Source organism: Elephas maximus, chromosome 13, assembly GCF_024166365.1.
Source record: "Elephas maximus indicus isolate mEleMax1 chromosome 13, mEleMax1 primary haplotype, whole genome shotgun sequence".
Lineage (NCBI taxonomy): Eukaryota > Metazoa > Chordata > Mammalia > Proboscidea > Elephantidae > Elephas > Elephas maximus.
Window position 1 is genome coordinate 95,322,261 of NC_064831.1, and position 21,039 is coordinate 95,343,299.

Genomic DNA, 21,039 nt, shown 5'->3' on the forward strand with positions numbered 1-21,039 from the left:
AGTGATTGGCTTAAGACACACCCTAGGCTCATATGGCCTCATTAACAACAAAGGAAACCCTATTCCCAAATGGGATTACATCTACAGGTACAGGGGTTAGCATTCCAACATGCATTTTGGGGGGACGCAATTCAATCCATAACAGCTATATATAGCTGGTGAGAACCCACATTTATACACCTGTGTGCTTCCCTGTAACACAGAGACCACCACATCTGCACTAGAGTGGAAGGATTACCACACGAGCCCAATTCTACGTGTGTTGAGCACATGGCCGTGCTCAATGGTGGAAGCAATTGCTGCCAGTGAATCAGCCAGGGTGCAGCGGTGAAGGGATGAGCTGGCAGACAGAGGTCATATCACATGCTGGAGGCCTGCCTCCGGGGGTCTGCACTGGGTAATGCCACGGATCCTCTAAACAGGCAGGCAGGCACTATCAGGGCCTAAAGAGAATGCTGGGTGTCACTGAGTCAAACAGAACTGGGAGCCTAGGCAGAGCTGGGGCACAGGGACCTCTGTCCCAGCTTGCACTCTGCCCTCCCCAATGTCATTAGTTGTCGTCAAGTGGGTTCCAACTCATGGAGACTCCATCTACACAGAATGAAATGCTTCACATTCCTAAGCCCTCTTCACAACTGTTGGCTCAAGTCCGTTGTTGCAGCCACTGTGCCATTTCAAGTACCTTCCAACCTAGGGGGCTCCCCTTCCAGCACTACACCAGAGCAGTATTTTGGGATCCATAGGTTTTCATTGGCTCATTTTCAGATGTAAATCACTAGACCTCTCTTCCTCATCTGTCTTAGTCTGGAAGCTCCACTGAGACCTGTCTAACCATGGGTGACACTGCTGGTATTTAAAATGCTGGTGGCATTGCTTCGGGTAAGTCACCACAGTACGACGAACTGACAGATGGGTGGTGACTATCCTCCTCCCCACCACCACCACCACCCGAAACTTGAGGCGGGGGAGGAAGTCACCATTTATCTGCTGGCTAACGGCTCTCCAAGCTTGGTGGATTTTCCAATGTGAAAGCACAGTCGTCACAGGTAGGAGCTCATTTTCCTTGGCAACTGACAGGCCTCCAAGCCCGTGACAACCTCCTCATTCTCCTGCCATACAATGGCCTGACGGCTGCAAAGATGGAAGTGACATTGTCAAAGCCCAATGTCTTAGTGCCCTAACAAACCACCACAAAAAGGGCGATTTCAAAGAACAGAAATTCACTGCCTCAGAGTTCTGGAGGCTGGGAGTCCTAATTCAGGGTGATAGAGGGCCATACTCTCTCCAAAGGCTTTAGGGGAAGGTCTTTACTTGTCTCTTCCAGCTTCTGGCAGCCCCCTGTATCTCTTGGCACTCCTTGGCTTGCAGATGCCTCTTCATAGGCTGTCTCTCCCCCTCTATGATTATGTCTTCGTATCTGCTTCCCCTTTTATAGGGACACCACTCAGAAAAGATTTGGACCCACCCTACGTGCTTGGCTACTAACCGCAAGGTTAGAGGTTCAAGTGTACCCAGAGGAACATCAGAAGAAAGGTCTGGAGATCCACTTGTGAAAAATCAGCCACTGAGAACCCTAGGGAGCACAGTTCCACCCTGATTCATACGGGGTCGCCATGAGTCAGAGTCAACTCAGGGCAACTGTTGGTTGGTTTTTCTGGTACAACCTCACTAACTGACAGCACCTTCAAAGGAAAATTCCAATTCCAGACAAGGTCCCATTCACGAGAACAGGAGTTAAGACTTCTCCATACCTTTCTGGGGGACACAATCAAATCCAAAACACCAAGTATTCTCATGACTGACAATGCTTTTGTAGGTCCTTTTTGGGAACTACTTCCAGAACCTACTTTAGGATGAATCAATCCACCCTCCAAAGTACACGACTGGAGATATCTGTTCAAAACATTAATGCCAGCGCTGAACGTACATCCACTGGGATGATTCCTTTCTGCTCATCGCGACTTGGCTCCCACCTTCCAGAGAAGACAGAGGCCGCAGCTGAAAACACCCCTCCGGAACGTAACAGCTCTCTGCACCTGCACTCAGGCTGGCCTCCTTCACCCCTCCTTGCTGATCTGATACGTGGGTCACTTTTCTCCCCAGCCCTCGAACAAGCACGTTTCCATCGTTACAGAAAATTACCTTGTTCCCTTGTATTCCCAGTCTCTCTCTTTTCCCCTACATTCACTTTCTCTGCCTCTTTAAACCACACTCAGACCTTGTGTGACCACCACCATTCCACTGGAAATCCCGCACCTTCTCTCTCCCGCCCGCCTTCGCCGCCACTCCTCCTCAGTCTCCTTCAGTGGCACCAATTTCCCCATGGGGTCAGCACTGCAGGCCCCTCTCCACTCCCTCACTCTCCGAGGAGTTCTTCCACACCAGTGGCTTCAACCTGCAGGTCTAACCAATCAGTTCCCAAGCTCCTACCTTTTCCCTACCACACTCCATATCCATTCCCTCAAAAGATCCTTGGCCCTTCATGAAATACCCAAACCAGCTGCCATCAAGTCGATCCCTACTCATGGCGACCCCATACGTGTCAGAGTAGAACTGTGCTCCACAGGGTTCTCAGTGGCTGAGTTTCAGAAGATCACCAGGCCTTTCTTCTGAGGCACCCCTGGGTGAAACTGAACAGCCAACCTTTTGGTTAGCAGCCGAGCGTGTTAACTACTTGCAACATTCAGTGACTCCTCATGAAATATAGACCTCAACAATTCTTTTCCACCTGAAAGGTGATATTCTTCTCCTACTAAGTTCACAATCTCAGGGAATAACATCACCAACAGCCTGGTTGCCGCACATAGAAGTCCAGTGACCGCTCCCTCTCCTGGACCCGCCACACCCGCTCTGTCGATCCTGCCTCCTTGGCATCTCTGCCCTCAGTCTTCTCCTCCCAGCCTCTCTGCCTTTATTCAAGCCTTGTCATCTCTCCCCAGGGACCAGACGGAGAACCTCCCCAAGTTATGGTCTTCTGCCCTCCAAGCTATCTCCATACTGTGATCTATGAAAAGCACACGTCCCATCGTGCCAGGTTTCTGAGGAAGACCTGTCAGAGGGTCTCCACAGCCTTCAGACAGAACCATCTGGGCTCTGCTGCCTCTTCAACCTCATCCTCTGGCTACTGCTTGAAGCCAGGTCAAATCAATGACGTTCCCTGGATCTGTCGCCCTGTTTCAGGTCTCCGCACTTCCATCAAATATCCACTTCTCTTTGCCTGGAATACCCTGCCTCCCTCTCTTCCTCCCAGAAATGTATGCTCATCCCTGAGATGAGAAGTCAAACGTTACTTCCTCCTGGATAACCATGTTAAATGGATGAGACACCCTTCCCGGCCACTCTTCGGCTCCCTGTACACAAGGGGTGCTGCCACATAACCACTCTGCACTCTTCTGCAGAGCCCGATGCTGAAGCCAAGGTCCGGTGCTTCCTTTCAAAGCCCATAAAGACCTCCCACTCACCCGAGCCCAGTGGCTTCCGCCACCATTCTACTTTTCCATGCAGCCAACTCTCTGCACAATTTTTCTGTAAGCCTAAACTTCTCTAAAAAATAAAGTCTATTATTAAAATGGACAAAGGAAAAAACATCAAATCAGAGACAAGATACAGAGCATCCTTTTTCACAGTGCCCCACAGGTGAGGCGGGGAGGAGTGGTGTTCTTCTCTGCAGTCTCAGCTCCAAGCCCCCAAGCCCAGGACAAGGACAACAGCCTTCCTCGTACATGGGGGTCTCTTTGCCACAGCTGGTAATAACCACAGCTTCTCGGAGCCCTCCAATGGGCCAGGAGCTGAGGGGGACGCCTCCAAGTACAGACTTTCATCTTGACCAGTAACTAGTAACCAGTCACTGTCAAGTCAATTCTGACTCATGGTGACCCCATGTATGTCAGAGTAGAACTGTGCTCCATAGGGTTTTCAATAGATAATTTTTGGGAAATAGATTGCCAGGCCTTTCTTCCAAGGTACCTGTGGGTGGATTTGAATTTCCAACTTTTTTTTTAATTCTTCTATTGAACTTTAGATGAAGGTTTACAGAACAAACTGGTTTCTTATCCAACAGTTAGTACACACATTGTTGTATGACATTGGTTAACAACTCCATGACATGTCAACACTCTACCTCCTCAAGCCTGGGTTCCCTATTACCAGCTTTCCTGTCCCCTCCCACCTTCCAGTCCCTGTCCCAGGGCTGGTGTGCTCCTTTAGTCTTGTTTTGTTCCATGGTCCTGTTCAATCTTTGAATGAAGGGTGAACCTCAGGAGTGGCCTCGTTACTGAGCTGAAAGGGTGTTCGGGGCCATATTCTCAGGGTTTCTTTAGTCTCTGTCAGGCCAGTAAGTCTGGTCTTTCTTTTTTGACTTAGAATTTTGTTCTACATTTTTCTCCAGCTCTGTCTGGGACCCTCTACTGTGATCCCTGTCAGAGTAGTCAGTGGTGGTAGCTGGGCACCATCTAGTTGTACTCGACTCAGTCTGGTGGAGGCCGTGGTAGATTCGGACTAATCTTTCCCTTATGTCTTTAGTTTTCTTCATTCTTCCTTGCTCCCAAAGGGGTTAGACCAGTGGAGTATCCTAGATGGCTGCTCACAGGCTTTTAAGACCCCAGATGCTATTCACCAAAGTAGAATGTAGAACATAGTCTTTATAAATGGTTATGCCAATTTTGAATTTCCAACCTTTCCGTTAGTGGCCGAGCACAGCAACTGTTTGCACTACCCAGGGGCTCCCCCACCCCCACCCCAACGGCCAGCATGCCATCACCATTTTCCCCTGCAGATGTGTAAACTGACTGAAGGAGATAAACACACCCAGGAAAGGAGATCAGTACACAGCAGCCCTGGACTGTATGAAAACACAAAATTCTTTGTAGTATGCTCTGCCACAAGAGAGAAGACCTCAGCAAGGGCTCACTTTAGAAGACTTAGGAAACATCTCCATAAATATATATGATGCTTATCAACTAGTCCAACTACAAGCTGTGGTATAATTGGTTCTGATTTAAATTAGCATTTCCATGTGTGTCTATGACACACATGGTAAAAATAAGTTTGGAAAAATACTACATTAAACAGAGTTAAAGGGGTTTCTTTCTTGCACGACTTCCCAAGGCCTTTAATATTGCTTTTGGGACTCTCCAAGAGGGGCAAGTACATGTTCCCAACCTCATTTGAACGTGCATGACTATTTTTGGGAACATCTCATGAGACTCCCCTGAACACAGCTTGGGAATGCTGTCTTAAACATTAATGTCATTAATTAGAACTGGATATAATTAATTAGATCTGAATATAATTAATAGAGGTTACATCCAAAAATGGGTAACTTCTTTCATTTAATCATGCTAATCATGTTGGGCTCAACCTAGCGGTAGTTCATAGTGCTATTTTCTTAACACGTTTTTCATCTTTTAAAAAAAGTGTTGATGAATTTTTCCCTCCTAATGTACATCTTTTTTTTTTTTTTTTTTTTAATGTACATCTTAAAAAAATAAAAAGTCAGGTGTCAGGGCAGTTTTCAAGTATTAGAAACTACACATCAAGTCTAAAAGCAAATAATAATAACCACCTCAATATTCATTCCCTTCTCCAGGGAAGAAAATGAGCAATAATGAGTAACTATTATGGGCTAGGCTTTCTCCATTCATTATGCAGGTTCAGCAGCTGATTTTCGGAAGCAGGTCACCAGGTCTTTCTTCATGACATCCTCCTGTAAAATCACAAGTCCCCACTGTATAGATAAGGAAAATGTACTTGCGAAAGCTGAAGCATCTAAAGCTAAACAAGAGGCCCCCATTTCTTGAGCATCTCCTGTACATGAAGGTTCAGAAGGCACGGAACTGGACGTTGTAAAGATGACAGAAAAAGCAGGCATACAAGCTGACAATGTTGAATTTTACCCCAGTCCTGTGATTCTGGAAAACAGTGACGGCTAAAGAAATCCCCACACCCTTTTCTGATCTGGAAAACGATCCAGACGGCATTACTGTTACTCTCAGCTTGACTAAACTCTAGGTGGGTTTTTTCCTGGCTCTCTCTCTCACTGGCCCTTACAGAATCCAGGCGGGACATGTCCCATCTACCCTGAACAGTAAACTCAGAAGACAACACCAAGTGATAGAGACACCCTATTGTTTAACCTCCCCGCTAAAGTACTTCAGTACATTAGAATTTTCCCACTAGCTCACTTCAGTCCTTAGAATCCTTCACAACCTCTGCTTCAGGGGAGGAGTTGAGCTCAGACTGACTTAACGTTGAGTTCTGGTCTTGCTCCCACTGTAACAGTCCTCCTGCCCTCCTGGTACAACGGCCCTTCCCCCTTAGTTCTTTCACCTCCCTCCCTTACAACAGTCCTTCTGAATACAGTCCTCCTTGCCTGTTTTAACACCTTCCGGTGCAATTTTCTTTGACAAAGGCAACAAAGAGCTCAGCAGTCATGTGGGAGAGCGAAGGACTGGCACGAGCACTGTGCTATGGGCTGAAATGCCCATGAGCCTTCCCAAACAGGGTGGCCTGGGAGCCTTGCCTCTGAGACAGGGAGAAGGGACCTGAGAGGTGGGATTGGCCACACAGAGCCACAAGAGCACTCCTGGAGTGCTGCCTTTGAAAGAACAGAGCCAAGTCCATCTGCTAAGCCAGGCCATTGAGAAGTCCTAACGTTTCAGTGAAGAGATAAATGCAGAATCATCTGTAAAAACCTGAGAGCAGCAGGGGAAGAGGCGGGGGGTGGACAGGTGGAGGAGAGGCCATTTTCTGGGGAGTGAAACTGTACTGTGTGATGCTGTAATGGTGGACACAAGGTATTACGCATTCGTCAAGATCCACAGGGCTGTACAACACACAGAGCGAAGCCTAACGTAAACTACAGACTTTAGTTAGTAATGCCACGTCAACACTGGTGCGTCAATTGTAACAAACGTCCCACAGGAATGCCAGGTGTTCATACAGAGGAAACGGCAAGAGGCATAGGGGGTGTACGGGGCCTCTGTATTTTTTGCACAATTTTTCTGCAAACCTAAACTGCTATGAAAAATAAAGGCTCTTAAAACACACACATAATTTACAAAAAAAAAAGTGAGGTCAGGAAGTCAGCAATTACGGCTGAGTTAGAGGGTTAACTAATAAATAGGACCAAGACAGTCCCAGGACAGTGAGGCTTTGTGTTGTATATATCACAGGACATCTTCTTTTAAGAACTTTTTCAAATACACAGAAGAACATACAAAGAACAATGCAGCCAACATCCGTGCACACGCCACTCTGTTCTAAAAAATGTTATCAACCCCACCCCACCCCTGTTCCTTCCCAGACACCGAGGGTCACTTCACAAAGCAGCACTTAACCCTTGCTCTGTGGAATGTACCAATATGTTCTATTCTATTCAAATCCATTTCACTTCTTTTTTAGACACTGGCTGTGACTCACTGAATCCACTCACGACTCACTAATCCTGCTAGAGCATATAGATAAGAGTGGAACTGCTGGCTCAGGAGGGACCCACATTTCAGCCTTAACTGCTTTCATATGCACACAAAAGCTGGACAATGAAAAAGGGTGAGAAAAGAGGAAATGATGCCTTCAAATTGTGGTATTGGTGAAGCATAATGAATATATCACGGACTGCCAAAAGAATGAACAAATCAGTCTCAGAAAAACATGCAACTGGAATGCTTCTTAGAAGAAAGGATGGCAAGACTTCAGCTTGCTTACTCTGGACACATCATGGGGAAAGACCAGTTGCCAGAACTAAGAACATCCATGTTTGGTGAAAGCAGAGGGTCAGCGAAAATGTGGGAAACCCTCAGTGAGGTAGACCGGCACAGCAGCTGCAACAACGGACTTTAAAACGCCATCGATCATGAAGACAGCCAGGATGGGCAACACTTCGCTGTTATTCATAAGGTCGCCATGGGTCGGAGCCAACTTGCCATCAGTCAAAAGTGACAGATACCACCTAAGTGTTCTCCAAGGGGGATTTACCGATTTGCCCTTGATAAGCAAGGCATGAAAGTTCCCCTCGTGCCACATTCTTGCTAACTCTTAGTTTATCAGACTCTCCAATTTGCCAACATACAAACATGAATCTTATTGTTTAATTGTTTAATTGGCAGTTCCCAGGTTAAGAGTAAGGCAGTAAAAAAAACTTAGCAGAGCTCTTGTTTATTAGCCATTTGGGTTTCTTCTTCATAGTATTTGCCCATTTCTCAATTTTGTTGTCTGTCTCCTATTGATTGGAAAGAGTTCTTCATACAGCATAGTCAGAATACTAATCCATTATGATAAATACGTTGCTAATAATTTCTTCCAGTTTGTAGTTTGCTTTAATCATTACTTAGGGTATCTCTTCTCTTAAAGAAGTTGCTAATGTTGATGTTTAATTAATTAGTCTTTTCGTTTATGATTAGTATGTGTGTGTGCGAGAGAGAGAATGTGTTACCTTTTCCTGCCTCAAAGGCATACAGAAAATCTCTTATGCATTGTTTTCTTTCACAGGTTTTAACACTTTGCTGTTTCCACTTAGGTCTTTAATTCCAGTGGAATTTGTCTGTGTGTTCGCTGTGAGGCTGGGATCTCAGGTCATCTTTTCCAGCATCACTTCCTACCTGGTCAATAACACACCTCTGCCCCTTCCAAGTTCTCCTCTATGGGAGTGTCTTACTAGATGAACTGCTCTGTCCCACCCACCTCTCTGTCTCTCCCTACACGTGTCCACACTGTCTTCATCGCTGTGGCTCTCCGTCTCTCCCTACACAGGTCCACATGGTCTTCATTGCTGCAGCGCTCTGTCTCTCCCTGCACAGGCCCACACAGGCTTCATCTCTGCAGCTCTCCGTCTCTCCCTACACAGGCCCACATGGTCTTCATTGCTGCAGCTCCGTCTCTCCCTGCACAGGCCCACATGGTCTTCATTGCTGCAGCTCTCCGTCTCTGCACAGACCCACAGTCTTCATTGCTGCAGCTCTCCGTCTCTGCCTCCACAGGCCCACAGTCTTCGTCGCTGCAGTTCTCCGTCTCTCCCTGCACAGGCTCACACAGGCTTCATCGCTACAGCTCTCCGTCTCTGCCTGCACAGGCCCACACAGGCTTCATCGCTACCGCTCTCCGTCTCTCCCTGCACAGGCCCACACAGTCTTCATCGCTGCAGCTCTCCGTCTCTTGCCTGCACAGGCCCGCACGGTCTTCATCGCTACAGCTCTCCATCTCTCCCTGAACAGGCCCACATGGTCTTCATCTCTGCAGCCCTCCGTCTGTGCCTGCACAGGCCCACACAGTCTTCATCGCTACAGCTCTCCGTCTTTCCCTGCACAGGCCCACAAGGTCTTCATTGCTGCAGCTCTCCGTCTCTCCCTGCCCAGGCCCACATGGTCTTCATTGCTGCAGCTCTCCATTTCTGCACAGGCCCACAGTCTTCATCGCTGCAGCTCTCCGTCTCTGCACAGGCCCACAGTCTTCATTGCTGCAGCTCTCCGTCTCTCCCTGCACAGGCTCACACAGGCTTCATCGCTACAGCTCTCCGTCTCTGCCTGCACAGGCCCACACAGGCTTCATCGCTACAGCTCTCCGTCTCTCCCTGCACAGGCCCACACAGTCTTCATCGCTGCAGCTCTCCGTCTCTTGCCTGCACAGGCCCGCACGGTCTTCATCGTTGCAGCTCTCCATCTCTTCCTGAACAAGCCCACACAGTCTTCATCGCTGCAGCTCTCCATCTCTCCCTGCACAGGCCCTCACGGTCTTCATCGCTACAGCTCTCCGTCTCTCCCTACACAGGCCCACATGGTCTTCATTGCTGCAGCTCTCTGTCTCTCCCTGCACAGGCCCACATGGTCTTCATTGCTGCAGCTCTCCGTCTCTGCACAGACCCACAGTCTTCATTGCTGCAGCTCTCCGTCTCTGCCTCCACAGGCCCACAGTCTTCGTCGCTGCAGTTCTCCGTCTCTCCCTGCACAGGCTCACACAGGCTTCATCGCTACAGCTCTCCGTCTCTGCCTGCACAGGCCCACACAGGCTTCATCGCTACAGCTCTCCGTCTCTCCCTGCACAGGCCCACACAGTCTTCATCGCTGCAGCTCTCCGTCTCTTGCCTGCACAGGCCCGCACGGTCTTCATCGCTACAGCTCTCCATCTCTCCCTGAACAGGCCCACATGGTCTTCATCTCTGCAGCCCTCCGTCTGTGCCTGCACAGGCCCACACAGTCTTCATCGCTACAGCTCTCCGTCTTTCCCTGCACAGGCCCACAAGGTCTTCATTGCTGCAGCTCTCCGTCTCTCCCTGCCCAGGCCCACATGGTCTTCATTGCTGCAGCTCTCCATTTCTGCACAGGCCCACAGTCTTCATCGCTGCAGCTCTCCGTCTCTGCACAGGCCCACAGTCTTCATTGCTGCAGCTCTCCGTCTCTGCCTGCACAGGCCCACACAGTCTTCATCGCTGCAGCTCTCCGTCTCTTGCCTGCACAGGCCCTCACGGTCTTCATCGCTACAGCTCTCCGTCTCTCCCTACACAGGCCCACATGGTCTTCATTGCTGCAGCTCTCTGTCTCTCCCTGCACAGGCCCACATGGTCTTCATTGCTGCAGCTCTCTGTCTCTCCCTGCACAGGCCCACACAGGCTTCATTGCTGCATCTCTCTGTCTCTCCCTGAACAGGCCCACATGGTCTTCATCGCTCCAGCTCTCCGTCTCTCCCTACACGGGCCCACATGGTCTTCATTGCTACAGCTCTCCGTCTCTCCCTACACAGGCCCACATGGTCTTCATCTCTGCAGCTCTCTGTCTCTCCCTGCACAGGCCCACACAGTCTTCATCGCTGCGGCTCTCCGTCTCTCCCTGCACAGGCCCACATGGTCTTCATCGCTGCAGCTCTCCGTCTCTCCCTGCACAGGCCCACATGGTCTTCATTGCTGCAGCTCTTCATCTCTCCCTACACAGGCCCACACAGTCTTCATCGCTGCAGCTCTCTGTCTCTCCCTGCACAGGCCCACATGGTCTTCATCGCTCCAGCTCTCCGTCTCTCCCTACACGGGCCCACATGGTCTCCATTGCTGCAGCTCTCTGTCTCTCCCTGCACAGGCCCACACAGGCTTCATTGCTGCATCTCTCTGTCTCTCCCTGCACAGGCCCACACAGGCTTCATCGCTGCAGCTCTCTGTCTCTCCCTGCACAGGCCCACATGGTCTTCATTGCTACAGCTCTCCGTCTCTCCCTACACAGGCCCACATGGTCTTCATCTCTGCAGCTCTCCGTCTCTCCCTACACAGGCCCACATGGTCTTCATCTCTGCAGCTCTCTGTCTCTCCCTGCACAGGCCCACACAGTCTTCATCGCTGCGGCTCTCCGTCTCTCCCTGCACAGGCCCACATGGTCTTCATCGTTGCAGCTCTCCGTCTCTCCCTGCACAGGCCCACATGGTCTTCATTGCTGCAGCTCTTCATCTCTCCCTACACAGGCCCACACAGTCTTCATCGCTGCAGCTCTCTGTCTCTCCCTGCACAGGCCCACATGGTCTTCATTGCTGCAGCTCTTCATCTCTCCCTACACAGGCCCACATGGTCTTCATCGCTGCAGCTCTCCGTCTCTCCCTGCACAGGCCCACATGGTCTTCATTGCTGCAGCTCTTCATCTCTCCCTACACAGGCCCACATGGTCTTCATCGCTGCAGCTCTCCGTCTCTCCCTACACAGGCCCACACAGTCTTCATCGCTGCGGCTCTCCATCTCTCCCTGAACAAGACCACACAGGCTTCACTGCTGCAGCTCTCCGTCTCTCCCTACACAGGCCCACACAGTCTTCATCGCTGCGGCTCTCCGTCTCTCCCTACACAGGCCCACACAGGCTTCATCGCTGCGGCTCTCCGTCTCTCCCTACACAGGCCCACACAGGCTTCATCGCTGCAGCTCTCCGTCTCTCCCTACACAGGCCCACACAGGCTTCATCGCTGCAGCTCTGCGTCTCTCCCTACACAGGCCCACACAGTCTTCATCGCTGCAGCTCTCTGTCTTGTCCCTGCCCTTGGGTCAGCTTCCCCTGAATGCTCTGGCTTTGTGTTTTCTCCTAACGTCTGGTAGTTGGGAACTGCTCTCTTTCTTTGGAACTTATATGTTATTTTTAAAACATTTTTGTTAGATTTTACACTGCACTTGTATGTATTTATACTGGAGCAAGGTCCTGCTGATATTATTTCACAGATGCAGTATCTGCTAACTTAATATATTTTCTGAGACTTGACCATCATTTAAGTACATCTGATTGATCTTTCCAACATTCCTTCATGATAAGCACTGAATTTAAAACCAGTTGCCGTGAGGAGATTCCGACTCACGGCAACCCCAAGTATGTCAGAGTAGAACTTTGTTCCATCGGGTTTTCAGTGGCTGATTTTTTAGAAGTAGACCACTAGGCCTTTCTTTCAAGGTACCTCTGGGTACACTTGAACCTTCAACCTTACATATTTTATAGACCCAGGGCCTACAGGATAGATATCATAGGATAGTGAGGCCACGAATCTAATTCTACCAGGAAAAAAAAAAATAGAAAACATTTGACCCAAACTATTATTGTAAGCGGAGGCATATTTACAATGTTATTCCGTGAAAAGATACCAAGCACGTTACTGGCATGCATTCTAAAGTCACAGAACGGTTTAGTTCGTAGTAAAAAAAAAATAAATAAACATAGGCCTCTTCTTCTCTCTGCAGATCTCCTCACAAGGATTCGTTCCGGCATAATTGCATCTAAAAACATCCACGTCATTCCCACTTTGCTCTTAGAGAAAGGATCTTCTTTTCTGCAGGGAAGCTGTAGAGAACAGTACTGAGTGTATTCACTGAAATGATGGTCCTCTTAGACTGCAGATGGGTGGAAGCAACCAGGAACAGGGCACAGCGTCACGTCTGTCGCAACAAATTTTGATACTCTAATAGTATTTCAGGATACATAAAAATTCCAGCACGTCTTTTTTTGGGCTCAGAAGCAAAAAATACCAGAAATCAATACTGTACCTTAAGGCATAAGCAGAACTGTGGCTCCATCACAGAGTAATGACAACCCCAATTTTCCACAAGAAGAAATTCAAGAAGGCAATTTCCTTGTGGATGATTCCCAAGGTGGGAATGAACTGGGGTGGCTGCTTGGGCCTGGGCCCCGAGTGACAGGAATTTCACTGTTATTCGTAAGTCCGCTTCCCTGTAAGTAATGTCTCTCTTCCAAGCTGTCCTAACTGCATGACAAATAAAATCTCCTCCTGTTCCAGAACCTCTGAAATTCTTCAGAATTTTCGGAGCTGAGGTTGGTTAATGTATTTAAGGCTGACGCATGTTTAGAACTCTAAACAGAAAATCAAACGGGATGAAAAAGGGCCTTGTGGAGTACACAAGCCTAAATTCACAGACTATTTAAAAACTGACAACTGAGGAAAAGTTCTGAAAAATACTCAGTTATTCTTATGCCCAAACCCATGAAAAATCACGCGGCTCCTCTGAAGGCTTAACCGCTGTTGCTCGGGTGCGGGGTGGCTGTTGTACATCTCTCAAACGCTTTAGGAACATATCTCCCCGGCGCCCAAAAGCCACACCACAGAAATGCACCCAGGATTCCCTTGCTCCCCAGTTTGAGGCAAGGGAATTTCCTGCCTCATGTATAGCACAGTAATTAGAGGCCAAAACCAAAAACCGAACCCACTGCCATCAAGTCGATTCGGGCTCATAGCAACCCTATAGGACTGCCCCATATGGTTTCTCCAAGGGGCGCCTGGTGGATTCCAACTTCCAACTTCTTGGTTAGCAGCCAAGCTCTTAACCACTACACCATCACCGTTTCCTCAATTTAGCAGTGACTGCCAACTGAAAGGTTGACGGTTTGGACCCACCTAGCGGTTCTGCAGGACAAAGACGTGGCAATCTGCTCCTGTAAAGATTACAGCCTAGGAAACCCTATGGGCATTTCTACCCTGTCCCATGGGGTCGCTTTGAGTCGAAAATCAACTCGACATTACCTAACAACACCACCACCACCTACATTTAGGATAGATGCTGGATTAGATGAGCCCTGATGGCTCAGTGGTTAAGAGCTCGGTCAGCAGTTCAAATCCACCAGCCACTCCTTGGAAGCCCTATGGGGCAGTTCTACACTGTGAGTTGGAATGGACTTGATGGCAACCGGTTTGGGTTTTTTGTTTATTTGGATTAGAAAGTGAAATAAATGACGCTGCCTTACTTTACAAAATAACCTTCTCTAATACAACAGCAAGGCCTGTAGCCTTCTGCTGCCCCAGAGCCCAGAGCAGTGGGTGTGAACCCAGGCCTGCACAGTTCCGCCCAATATCCTGTCCTTACCCTGGCAGGCTTCATCTTTTTACCGGGAATTGACACAGAGATTCCCCAATGAGGCACTCAAAGTTCTCCTCTCTTTTTGCCCAGCCTCCCTGGGAGCCCAGAGCCACCACTTCCCTGTATGTTGTCCCACCCAAGCCTAACAGATACTCCTTCCCATGAGTACCAAAGAACCCACAGAATCCATTGGAAACTCAGACCTGCTCTGGGTGTCAGAACAAGAGGCACGCCCGGCTCAGCCCCCTCACCTCTAACAATACTCCCCTCCTCTCTGCTCGCCAAACACAACCCTAAAACCAAGCCACCTGGCACGTCCTCGGCCCCAGAAGAAGACAGCCAATTAATTCATCTTCAACCCAGAAACCATCTCCTATGAGTCACCTCTGTGCCAGGCAGTTGGCTGGCACCTGGGCTACAGAGACCCGTGCAAGTCTGCTCCCGCAGGTCCTCAGGACAAGGGGAAGGCAGATGCTGACCATGGATCGGCTTCATGGACAGGGCTACAGAAATCTCAGGGCCCACCCTCATCCCTTTTGGACCAAAGTTAGACTTCTTCCGCTTTGCTTTCCGGTATTTCCTAATGGTTGACTTCTATAAGTAGACTAGTAATGTTGCCCAAGTTTGATAATGAAAGGTTTTGAATCCACTGTTGGTGAAATTTATCTACTTTCACTATAAACAGGAATTTAGGTAGGGGTTACACGAATTTATGACTGAAACAGGTGAGAACTGCAGTTTACAGGCACACTGGTACGTGAAGGAGGGGTGGGTGTGTATATGCGGGTGAATGGTGCAACGGCTCTAGGTGATGCACCAGGCAGTGAGCACAAGGCTCATCGGCTGCATGGCTGTAAACCAAACTCCACCTCAAGTTCCCCGCTCTCAGACTAGTCCTGAATTCCAAATACACAGGTCCCAGGAAGTAAAGAAACATGCAGCTGCCCTCTAGTAAAATGATCTCGCTTCACCAATGTTGGAGGCAACACCTCACTCCATGCAGGCCACCTCATTTTTCTTACCTAAAACAGTGAACTGGCAATGTACCGAGAAACCTCCTGGTGATGAAAGTTTTCTGGAATAAAGCAGAAGAAAGAGAGGAAATCACTTTGGTTTCAGAAATGTTACTGGTATTCATACAGAGCTCCTTCAAGTACAGAAATTTAAATGTGTGAGAGAGTTTTAATCGCCTGTAAAAATGAACAGATTATAATTCTAATGATATGATCAGAAATTACCCTAAACAAATAATTAAAACATTTCTTTAGCCATTTGTCACATAATTATTGCCTTAAGAAAAATCATGTTGGGCAAATAAATCCTGGCTTATGTATCACTCTGGGACGAGAGACTATCTGAATTTTAATGAAGCGCCTCAAAGCCCTCATGAATATGTATTTTCCGACCACAAAGCTTGACCCCACTAGCTTGCAGAACTGGTATTTTGTGCCGCTCTCGGGCTGAGAAGTTGTGCATGTGGGGGCTGGGAGGGGATGAAGAGCAATTTAAGGACAGGGAAGAGAAGGAACACTTCTCATTCCCCTCCAGGTCGAGGCCCACCTTTTCATCTGCAGGGTGCTCTGACCATCCTGCCTCCATCACACACAGAGCCGGGAAGAGGCCATAGGGTTTCACGCTTCTCTGGAAGAGAGGAACCTTCTCAAATGAAAGCTGAAGAGTAAGGCCAAAATATTCAGAGCCTTCCAGGCATGGCCCTCAGGTTGTTATGGGTTGAACTGTGTCCCCCCAAAATGCACCGAACATGTATGCCCCGTACCTGTGGATGTGATCCTTTGTGGAGTTGGGGGTTATTCTTCTCTTATATTAATGAAGTCATACCAGTGTAAGGCGGGCCCTAAACCTAATCACTGCTGGGTTATACCAAGCAGAATAGACACAGCGGCACATGTGGGGAAGACGCCACATGAAGACAGGCACACATGGAAGATGCAGCCACAAGCCCAGGAACACAAAGACTGCCACACGTACCAGAAGCTGAAGTAGCCGGAGAAGGACCTCCCCTACCAGAAGCTGAAGTAGCCGGAGAAGGACCTCCCCTGGAGCCACACCCGGAATCTGGACTTCTAGCCTCCTGAACTGTGAGACAATAAATGTCTGTCCCTTAAAGCCACCCACTTGCAGTGTTTTTTGTTACGGCCCACCACTAACCACCGCCGTCAAGTCGATTCCGACTCATAGCGACCCTACAGGACGGAGTAGAACTGCCCCATCGGGTTTCCAAGGAGCGCCTGGTGGATTTCAACTGCCGACCTTTTGATTAGTAGCCATAGCTCTTAACCGCTACGCCACCAGGGTTTCCTTTGTTACGGCAGCTCTAGGTAACTGAGACGGGCTGGATCAGGGATCAATGGTAAAGGCAGGAGGTGAAGAAGGGATGGGGCATCTATGATAGAGAAAGAGGAGTGGGTTCAGTTGTCCTAAACACTACATCTAAATTCCTCCTCTCTGTCCAATTTGGCTGAAGACAGAATAATGCGACAAAGGATCTTCTTTCCTTTCCAAAAAACAGCAATGACAACATCCTCCCTGGGGCCTCACTGCTGGGAATGGAAGGGCAGAGTGCATTGAATTCACAGAGGCTGTGGTTGGACAGTACATCTTCAATCTATCTCAGGGCAGGAAGTCACAGGGGATGGTTATCATTCTCTGGTGAAAGCAACAGTCTCCCTATTGACACAGGCAGACAGTCACTTCTGCTTCATCACAAAGGCTGACCTGGACTTGGTTTTGTCACTTCTAGCAAAGCCTGATGGTCACTATGCCTGTCCCTGGGCAGACACTCCTAGCAGTGGCTTTAATTAAGGATGGGGGGAATGTCCTGCACTCCAAACTGGCCCCATGCAGATGACTGTGGGCCAGACATAAAGGACACTGACTGGATGCCCCTTAGAAGACTAAGGATGTGGCCCTTTTGACCAAATCACCCCTTAAGAAGGCTTCAGAGCTATAATCTGCCTGGCTCTGCTCAGAGAAGAGATGATAGATTAGGTAGATTAGGTAGATAGGTAGGTAGGTTGATAGTCAGACAAATACATAGATAGATACACAGATAGACAGCTACACAGATACACAGAGAGCTGCCATCGAGTTGACTCCAACTCATGGTAACCAAATATACAACAGAAGGAAACACTGCCTGGTCCGGTGTCACCCTCATGATTGCCAGCATGTTCGAGTCCATCGTCACAGCTGCTGTGCCAATCCATGTCACCAAGGGCCCCCCTCACCCTCACTGACCCTCTATTTCACCAAACACGACGCCCTCCTCTAGTGATTGATCCCTTCTGGTGACATGTTCAATGCAAGTAAATCTGGCAATGTTCTGCTGTGATCGACAGAATTTTCACTGGCTAATTTCCAGAAGTAGATCATTAGTCTTTCTTCCTAGTCTGTCTTAGTCTAGAAGCTCTGCTGAGACCTGTCCACCAATGGGTGACCCTGCTGGTATTTGAAATACCAGCGGCATAGCTTCCAGCATCATAGCAACACACAAGCCACCCCAGGACAACAAAGTGACAGACGGGTGGCGGCTGCTCAGAGAAAACTGGACATTTGGATGTTGTTTACTCTCTTTCCAAGTGGGTTGGTGCTTCGGTTCCTTGGCTGCCGGTTCCTGTGAAGCATCACAGACTCTGGTCCTTTGCAAGGAGCCCCCTCTCTTACCCGAGTAAACCAGGTACATAAAGCATTTCAACCACACACACTTCCTCCCCAGTGGAATCAGCAGCCTGCTTCCTGTGTGAACACCAGCCAGTCCCTTCATATCGTCAACCTCCAGTTATCATGTGTAACAGGTGGACAACAAGAACTACTTCCAAGATGGCTGGGATCATAAAATGCAACCAAGGCCCTAGACAATGGCTGAGGTCACATTAGCACCAAGTAGTGGTTCTCTCTTCCTTACCCCCAGCACCACCATCTGAGAGATTCCTGGGCTAGTGCACATATTAAATGCTAGGTCTTGCTTCCCTGGGCATCAGCAAACAGGACCTCAGATCCTCACTCTGTAGTAAACAAGCTCTGTGGCCTCAAAAAGGTCCATGGGAAAGGCCAGCCAGCCAGCCCTGTCCTTTTCAGGCACCCCCACCCCAGCTGTGGGCAGTTGTGACCTAGAAGGCCAGAGCCTCTGCTCACCAGCACCGGCTGGAATTTGTCCCACAGGTCCACCATGCCCTGAACCTCCCCTCCGGGCCCACCCACACTGCCCCAGCCACTGTGGGCCTACGGAGTCCAGGGCTTCCCGGGAGAGTGTCCAGCTCCCTCCACTCTCTCCCAGCCCTGCTGCTCTGTCACAGACAGCAAGGCCTGCTCACTGCTCCCCGGACTGTCCACACCTGGACACCTGCCATTCTGCGTCTGCCTCCTGAGAGGCTGGAAGCCTCTTAAAAGGAATGCACCTTATTGGTCTCCGTATTCTGAGCAGCCCCCTAGGCCCACAAAGGCATGAAATCACCCAGCCACACGGAACTGCACCTTACATAACGCCTTCCGTAGAGGAATCTGGCCTGCATTTCAGCTCGGTGCAGAATCTGCCGTTAAGTGCCTATTTCTGGGAATCACACCAGTAGCCGTGTGGGCTGGGAGAAGTCAGGACTCCGGGCTCCCGTCCATCGCTATTCATTAGCATGCTTTTCAGGTTCATCTCTTCTCCTTTCCCAGCAGAGTTTCACTCAGGAGCAAGGTCACCTACCACTTAAATCCAGCACCACATTTCATTCTCCCCAGACAACAGTATGAATCTCTCTTCTGGCAGGAGTACCCAGGTGTCCGTGGCAAAAGCAGGACTGTGTTATTTTTATGACCCGTATCCTAGACAGAAGGTTCATCTTAAAGACAGCCCAACAAAGTCATGAGCATGGAAACCTGGGAACTCCCCTGCGGGCCGCCATGCTCTCTCCCTCTGGCTCTAAGTCCACAGCCCAGCCAGGCAGCACCAGGGAGGACTGCTCCATCCCAGTGGCCAGGGACACAAAGAACCAAAAACAGCTCCAAATCCCTGGTTTTTCTTTGTGGCTGTGTGGCCCGGCCATTCCCGACCTCTCCACAGGCAGCAAGGCCACAGCCCTTTTTGCCTTATCTCCTAGGGCTGCCATGCAAAATACCACAAGTGGGTGGCTTTAAAGAACCAAAATTTATTCTCTCTCAGTTCTGGAGGCTGGAAGTGCAAGATCAGGGCACTGGCAGGACCATGCTCTCCCTGCCGCCTCTAGGGGAAGACCCTTCCCGTCTCTTCCAGCTTCTGGAGCCCCAGGCGTGTCTTGGTGCTCCTTGGATCATAAATGGATGTTCACATGGAGTCTTCCCCTGTGGGAGCCGGACCCCATGGCTGTTCTCGCCCCTCTTATAAGCCATCACTCAGAAAGACTCAGGACTAGAACTCACCCTCCTCTGGAATGACTTAACTGATCATAGCACCAGAGAAAGACTATTTTCCTAAAGAAGGCCATCTTCACAGGCACAGTGGTTAGGATTTAACCTATCTTCTAGGCGGATGTAATTCAATTCCTACTACTCCCCCATCTCTGCCCTCCAATGGCCTTCAGCCCCATTTCTGCAGGCTCTAAACCAGCATGCTTCCAGCCAGTGGGGAGTAGACAGAAATGCCAGAGCCCACTCTTCTTCTTGGCAAATCAGAACCATTTGGGGAATAATCTCCTAATCCTTATCCACCCTCAGGCTGGAAATAAAGTAGACAGGTTCCCCACAAGATTAGGACACTCCACGCCCCAAGCTGTGTGCCCATTCATTGCAGGGAGGTTATCCTGTAGCCTAGCTTCCCAGGGGAAATGTGAGCCCCTGATTTCTGTGGAACTCCTTCTGTCCACATGTAGAAGACCAGATTCTCTGGGGTGCGGGGACTCTGGGAGCCCCACAGCCCTTGGAACCAGCACAGAAGAGCTGGCAGGCCCTGGTCTACAGTGCTAAATTCCCAGCAGAATTCAGACGCAGAGAACACTTCCAGAGAGCAGTCCTTCAGCCGCACGACTTAAAATACCAAGAGGTTCGGTGCGCTTATGAATACTTTTGCTGATGCAGTTGGCATTTGGCTTCAAGATTAATTAATCTTCTCACGGGATGCCGCTTTGACTGCCATCGCACGTTCTGTTTTATTCCACACACAAATTTCTGGCAATAAGTTGGATCTGGGATCAAATACCATGTTTCTGGGGACTCAGGAAATAACAGAACTTCTAAATATTACTTAGAGCAGATGCTTCGTAAACATGTTGTCAGGGGAGTTGGTGGGAGGTACCATATCCAGGAAAGACTTCAGGGCCCTGAGTGACTCAGGGGTCGGGGAGGGGCTGAGAGAGGACCCAGGGTTAACCCTAGACAGGACACCAAGATAGAAGACACTGGCCCTGGAGCACATGAAGGCACTGGTAGGGCAGGGGAGATGGGTGTCAGAACCAGCCTTTACAGCATTTTCTTAGCAAAGTTAAGGTGACACTCACAGCTTCATGGCCTCTTGGACCTAGATGCTGTGCTTGGACGGCCCCTGGGTGTGAAGAGCAAGGAAATGGAGGGCTGGGCTTTCTAGCGCCCGACTGGGAGTTCTGCATGGAATTGGGAAGGTGGATCCTACTCCAGAACGGGGGAGTTACTCTGAATGGCCGGGGGGCCCGGAGACCTGAATCACCAGCACTGCTGTGTTTATCTTCACGTTTCTTTCTCCAGCTGACCCGAGAGCTGTGGCTGGGTTT

General features: G+C 49.4%; 1 protein-coding gene across 10 annotated transcripts in view; it reads right to left on the minus strand.

The window, feature by feature from the left end:
• APBA2 (amyloid beta precursor protein binding family A member 2) overlaps positions 1-21,039 on the minus strand; it is a 336,162-nt gene that overhangs the window by 163,137 nt on the left and 151,986 nt on the right. For 9 of the 10 annotated variants that reach the window (XR_007519919.1, XM_049906021.1, XM_049906020.1 and 6 more), the window contains exon 3: positions 15,337-15,389. The gene's annotated coding sequence lies outside the window, so the exon portion shown is untranslated. Of the gene's footprint in view, positions 1-15,336; positions 15,390-15,874; positions 15,951-21,039 lie in introns of those variants that run through there. The other variant, XM_049906018.1, reaches the window with a different exon arrangement.